The 5,927-nt window shown below is 44.0% G+C and overlaps 2 protein-coding genes and 1 long non-coding RNA gene across 5 annotated transcripts in view; 2 read left to right on the forward strand and 1 right to left on the reverse strand.

Annotated features, from left to right (window-relative positions):
* LOC102674933 (histidine decarboxylase) overlaps nt 1-5,927 on the reverse strand; it is a 115,982-nt gene that overhangs the window by 73,759 nt on the left and 36,296 nt on the right. The window lies entirely within an intron of this gene.
* Nucleotides 1-5,927, forward strand: part of LOC102676978 (probable nuclear hormone receptor HR3) — a 121,816-nt gene that overhangs the window by 49,613 nt on the left and 66,276 nt on the right. The window lies entirely within an intron of this gene.
* LOC102677582 overlaps nt 19-5,927 on the forward strand; it is an 8,870-nt gene continuing 2,961 nt past the window's right edge. Inside the window, exons 1-2 of the long non-coding RNA XR_422546.2 lie at nt 19-1,249; nt 5,535-5,537. This is a non-coding gene — a long non-coding RNA (uncharacterized LOC102677582). The remainder of the gene's footprint in view (nt 1,250-5,534; nt 5,538-5,927) is intronic.

The raw sequence follows: 5,927 nt of genomic DNA on the forward strand, positions 1-5,927 counted from the left end.
GATAGCGACACGGTGGGGCTGGCTCTCTCCGGTCTTGCGCGGCGCGCACCAGTCAACCCGGAGCCACGGTAGCGCAAGTACTGTGTTCGTCACGTTCAAGGGACAGTTACATCAGAAACGGCACGGCTCTCTTTTTACCGGTCTTTAAATAACGTTCGTGTGCAAAGTGTGAGGTTTCCTCTCTCGCGACCGATGTAACGACACGCGGCCAGATCGTATCCAACGTTTGGAGAACGTGTTACGGAGACTTATATATATATATATACATATACATATATACATATACACGATCGAATCGAGTGCTTTAAATTGTCGTGCCTATACGCGTGTATAATTATATATTAGAGTTATCTAAGGAAGGAAAGAAGATTCTATGTACACACCAATGTATATATATATATATATGTATGTATGTATGTATATACGTGTAAGATATAATTAAAGGGTAAGGGGGAAGAAAAAAAAAGTAAATCGCGAGTGGTGAGTGAGACACGTTGGACGAGACGGGGGTTGAAATCGGCCGTGGATAGTGGAGAACCGATGGCACGCGAGACAACGGAGTCATCCCCTTTGTCGGCTCGGCTCGATCGCGGACTCAGGGATCCTCGTGCGTGGAAAGTCGGAGGGATGGGGTCGTGACTGTCCCCGAGTGTCAGTCGACGCCCCAACACGACCGTCGACGCTCGGTCGCGGAAGAGGAAGGAAGGGATCCTGTTCGAAATCCGTTTTAGGGAACGGTTTTGGCCACAGCGCGGATCGGACACAGCGTGCGGATCTCGAGAGTCGTAGAGAGAGTCGCGCGGCGCAAGTGGAGGAGGGGAAGGAGAAGAAGGAAGAAAAAAAGAAGTATCGACGTTTCCACGGCGCTGGAGAGAGAGAGAGAAAGAGAGAGAAAGAGAGAGAGAGAGAGTGTTGTCTCACCCCCTCGCGTGGCGGATCACCCGTGCTTTGGAAGCGTGCAACGAACGAACGAGCGTGTGGTGTGCATCGAGCGGTATCCCGTGGCCCGGTCTCCACCAGTGAAAGTGAACGATGCGTCGAGACCACCGGCCTCGACACACACGCCGCTATTGTGACAGGGTTGAATTTCTGTGATAAGGGGGAGAGAGAGAAAAAAGAAAGGATCGATTTCGTCAGGTGAATTTGGAATCGAAGGGGATATATGTATATATATGTATGTGTGTATATATATATATATATCCGTGCATCCGTGGTTGGCATCTCTGGAGGGCAGCTTGTGCGTAGAGTGGTGGGTTTTCGCCGATTTATTTCACCGTGTTATTCCTTACTTCTTGTTATTAATACACATTTTCGTCGTCGTTTTCGCTCCATTCTGATAATAATTAAATCTACGCAGGATCACCTGTCGTATACGATACGCTCCCAACTAGGTATATATAGGGTAAGAATATAGGGAGGTTCGCGTTTCGTTTGGAAATTTTTCGTGGTATGTGGGACACGACGATCGAGATGCAAGTGACGTTTTCGATCGATATTTTTAGCATCGATTACATTCAACGATGGGAGAGAGGGTCTCGATAGTCGTGATCTCGGACCAACTATATAGTTTCCCACTTGTTTACCGTGCCATTTGTCACTTTACTGGCAAGATTCTTGGTCCGGGAGGAGGCCACGTCCGTTCGAAATTCGAAACCATTCCCTTTCCAACTTCCATTTTCCGCTTTCTCTCTCTCCGTTCTTCACCGTTCCTCCCTCTTTCAACCTCTCTTTCGACGTTTATTTATTTCCTTTCCCCCGTTTCACGCGGTCATGAATGTTCCCCTGTTCCTCTCGCGATCGCGATTCGCGAGTGTTTCGCTCTTTCTCGCGCTGTCTTTCCCTACCCCCGTCCCGCCTACACTCCCATTTACCTCCCGGTTATGGATATTATTAAGTAATACCTACGTTGCGCGCGCGGCCACGCGCTTGGACGTGTGTGCGTGCGTGGTTGCGTGCGTGCAGTGTGCTCGCACGCGCGCGTGCGCTCGACGTGTGCATGCGCGTTGGCAACGCACGCAGGCGAACGGGAAAGCGCGGGTTCTCATCTCGATTTTTGACGCTTCGACGCACGCAATGGGCCGCGATACGACGACGCGGCCTTTCCTTTCCGCGGCCGTTCTCCGAGAAAGGGAACACGGTAGGTAAGGTCTCCGGAAGACGAGACGAGAAGTTTTCGAGGAAAATGTTGGGTCGATCGATTTTTTGAGAAATTGATTCGCCAAAGTGGGAATATGAATTTGACAGATTATCGAAATTGAAGATCAAGAGAGAGATGGAACGGTTCTTTGGATTGTTTCTTGCATTTGATGTTCGTTTTGTATTGTAAGCTTTAAAGGATTTTGCAATATGAGAGTTAGTTAGAAGAAGTTATATTCGAGAGGAGATCGAAACCTTGCGATCCAAATTTAGGAGAATGTCGGGTAAATGTTTAAAGACGGATAATTGGGTTCAGACGTAGTTTCCTTTTTTAAGTCGCTTCTTATATCGATGCTTTCTATAAAAGTTATCCTTTTAACGGGAGTCATTCATATAAAAATGAATTATACGATTTTCGTATGGAAAAGGGAGCTTGGATTAAAGATAACTTTAACAATTACTTTTCTTATTGATAATACATTTGAAAATTGATCAATCGAGAATCGTGTAAATAGCACAATTTTAAAAAATTTATTTTTAGAGATACACAATTAAAATCAATTTCTTTCTAAAACGTTTTTTAATTATATTATTGGTCGGATCATCGTCGATCGTTTTCTCATTTTCGATAAATATTTTTGCCCCACTTTTGTTACTTCGTGTCGTTGACTTTTCAACGAAAATCGTCGAATGGAATCGTCACGTGGATCGCAATTAAAAAGACATAATTCGAATTAGAGCGCATTAGATCCATAGGGACAGACTCGTAATTTCTTATCTTCTAACGATGGACTCGTGATGCAAGCGGAAATACCCACGTGCCGCGATGTGAAACGGGAAAAAATTTATCTGAAAAGGTAGTACAATCGAAACTGTTGTTAACGTATTCCTTTCGCGATTGTCGACTAGAAATAGCTTTATGGCCGGGACGTTACTTCCGATCGAAACGATACATATATATCTGTCATTACTTTCGCATCTGAAATGCAATATATACGTATACGTGTGATTATATTGTGAAAAAGAAAAAAAAGGAATTCATGTTCTCGTCGTTGTTTGGGCGAAAAATAAGTTTTTAACAATTTCTTGCCGTGATCCTCTTGCGCCAATAATTTATAACACAGTTAGACACCTCTTTTAAGATTTTTCTTGCAATATCTTTTTCTTCTTTAAAAGTTTATTACAACAAACAGAAGAAAAAAAGTTCACTCGAGATTCTTTCTACTCTTTGCAACAAAGTCAACGAAAACATTTCTAATCTTATTCTACGATCTGCATTATTGAGGTCTGAAGGGAGTTAACGTGTTTACTATGGGATAAGGTACGTTTAGACGCATTAAAATTCTACGAGTGGAACGTGTAATCGAAATGTTTTAACCGTACAGAGGTAAAAGAAAGAATTTTAAAGAGATTGGAAGTACACGCCTATTTTCTGCCACTTCTTTTAAATTGCCTATAATTATCTTTCAATAAGACCGATGAAACTATTAAACTTTTAAACGCTCGTGGCCACTCGTCCGAACGCGTAAACAAACGTTCGTTCCGCTTCTCGATTTACGATCGCAGATCTTCGTGAAATATATTTCCTTCGATATTCAATCTCGATCAACTATCTCACTTTTCTTCGGGCGAATAAATCAATCGAACGTTTCCATACGTATATAGAATGCAAAATGCAAAAATTCAAACAAGATTCGAAACAAAAAAATCTTTCAACACTTGCATACATACACCCTTCATTCATACGTTTCCACAAAACGTCGCCCTAACAATTTATAATACTCCCACTCCCCACCCCATTAATCTCGTCACCTGTCCGCCTGATACCGATCGACGCGTCGCCTTGAAAAGTCATCATCCATCTTACCATGATCGTCGATCAAACGGGACGTCGACGAAACTCGCGCGTTTAAGCTCGATGCGCGAGGGTATCACCTGCGTGTTCCTCTATGCAGCAGAACAACAGCAGAAGCAGCGGCGGCGATGCCGTAATAACGCCGTCACGCTCGTGCCAGAACCAAAGTATACGCTCGGTGTACACGACCTAAATAAGATGCGATGCCCCCCGGGGCGAAAGTAATTCACAGACACACACACGCGTGCACCGGGGATACACACACACACACACGTACGTGGTTACACCGGCTATAGTTTACGAAGTGCCGCAGGAACGCTTTAGCGTAGAACGCGACCCGCGTTTTTCGAGAAATACGAAATAGAATCAATAAGATAATTGATTTATAGATGAACGATACGATTGGATAAGTTTTAATCTCGAGATCGAACATCGTTCTTTTTAATTTCAGTGAAAAAATTATTTTGATGATCGTGTTTATGTGTTTGTGTTTCTGATTTAGAGATATATATATACGCGTTTGGATATATCGAGTCGCATGGCAATTAGATGAGAAATGATTACATTGATTAGGTATCGTAATGGTTGGTTTATCTTATCGATGTCAGTTTTTGAAAATGCCTCGTGGAGAATAGGTTTGGAAATGCTTCGATAATAAGATCAGATAATAATGGGTGCATTGTACGTGTCGTCGGAGATACGAAGTTGTAGATTCATACAAAGTCCCTACTGCGAAATTACAGGCTTAACGAAGATCAATCGCGAATTTACGCGTTACCGCGAAACAGGCATGCTAACCGCGCGATAATGAAAGCATAGAAATCGGAGGATCGTTGGAAATTGACGATGTAGAGATCGATCGATCTGTTGATCATTGATCGGTCTCGTGATCGATGCGGAAAATTTTCGTTCGAAGGTGGATAATTAGAGACGGAATCGAGGGAATAAATTTAATTCCAGAGCGGTGAATCGTTCACGGAATTAAAAGTGTTTCCACCGTTCCTCCGCCACGGTGAAAAGAAACCGTAGAAAATATTCAAGTGGCGAAGCTACAAAAAGAAAGTGAAAGCGTTGTATCGGCCGATATAAACCGATCGATATTTCGCGAAAAGGAACAAGCCACGAGGGCTCGACTGAAAACTATATCATCTCGAAAGAATTGCACGTTGGACAATCAGGCGGATAAGCAAAGATAAAAACTACGTACGATATATATATATACCGTATCTATATCGGATCGTAACACGGAGAATTATTCGTAAAAACTCGCGCGCATTGAGTCGCGAAAGGGGTTAACGGTTCATTATCACCCCATTTCATCGATAGAGGCGTTGCACACCGTCACGGAACTCGAGCAACAACACTCGGCCGAGGGAATGTATAGCGGAGGGATAGAGCGGTGTACAGATGTGTATCACCGTGTGCACACGCTATATAGATATATACGTATACACGCGATACAAACGTGCATGTTGGACGGGACGCGTGGCGAACGAGGAGACCCGCTAGCCGCGTAGAATAGAGCGAGAAAAGGGGGAAGAAGAGCGTGTGCGGAGGAGAGGGAAAGAAGGAACGAGGAGTGCATCGAGTCAGTGGGCTAGTGGGGCCGGCAGAATGTAGCCCGTACTACGGTACACTGTCTCCCTCTTTATCTCTCCCTCGTTCCTTCCGTTCTTCCTTCCTTCCTTCTTTCCCACCGTGCCCACTCTCTTTCTCTACCTATCCTCCTTTGTCCGACGTACCGTGCCTATGCCTCGTCCTTCTCTCCTCTCTACCCGTGCAAATCGTATATAATAGCGGGTTCGCTATTCGCTTGTTGTGTAGGTCGCGTGCAACGGGCTTCTCTTTATTTCGAACACTACGTATAAACGCGTGTACGTGTTATATACGTCCAAAATCGTACGTGTACGAACGAAATATAAATATATATATATAT

The sequence above is a fragment of the Apis dorsata genome, unplaced genomic scaffold, assembly GCF_000469605.1.
Source record: "Apis dorsata unplaced genomic scaffold, Apis dorsata 1.3 scaffold_577, whole genome shotgun sequence".
Lineage (NCBI taxonomy): Eukaryota > Metazoa > Arthropoda > Insecta > Hymenoptera > Apidae > Apis > Apis dorsata.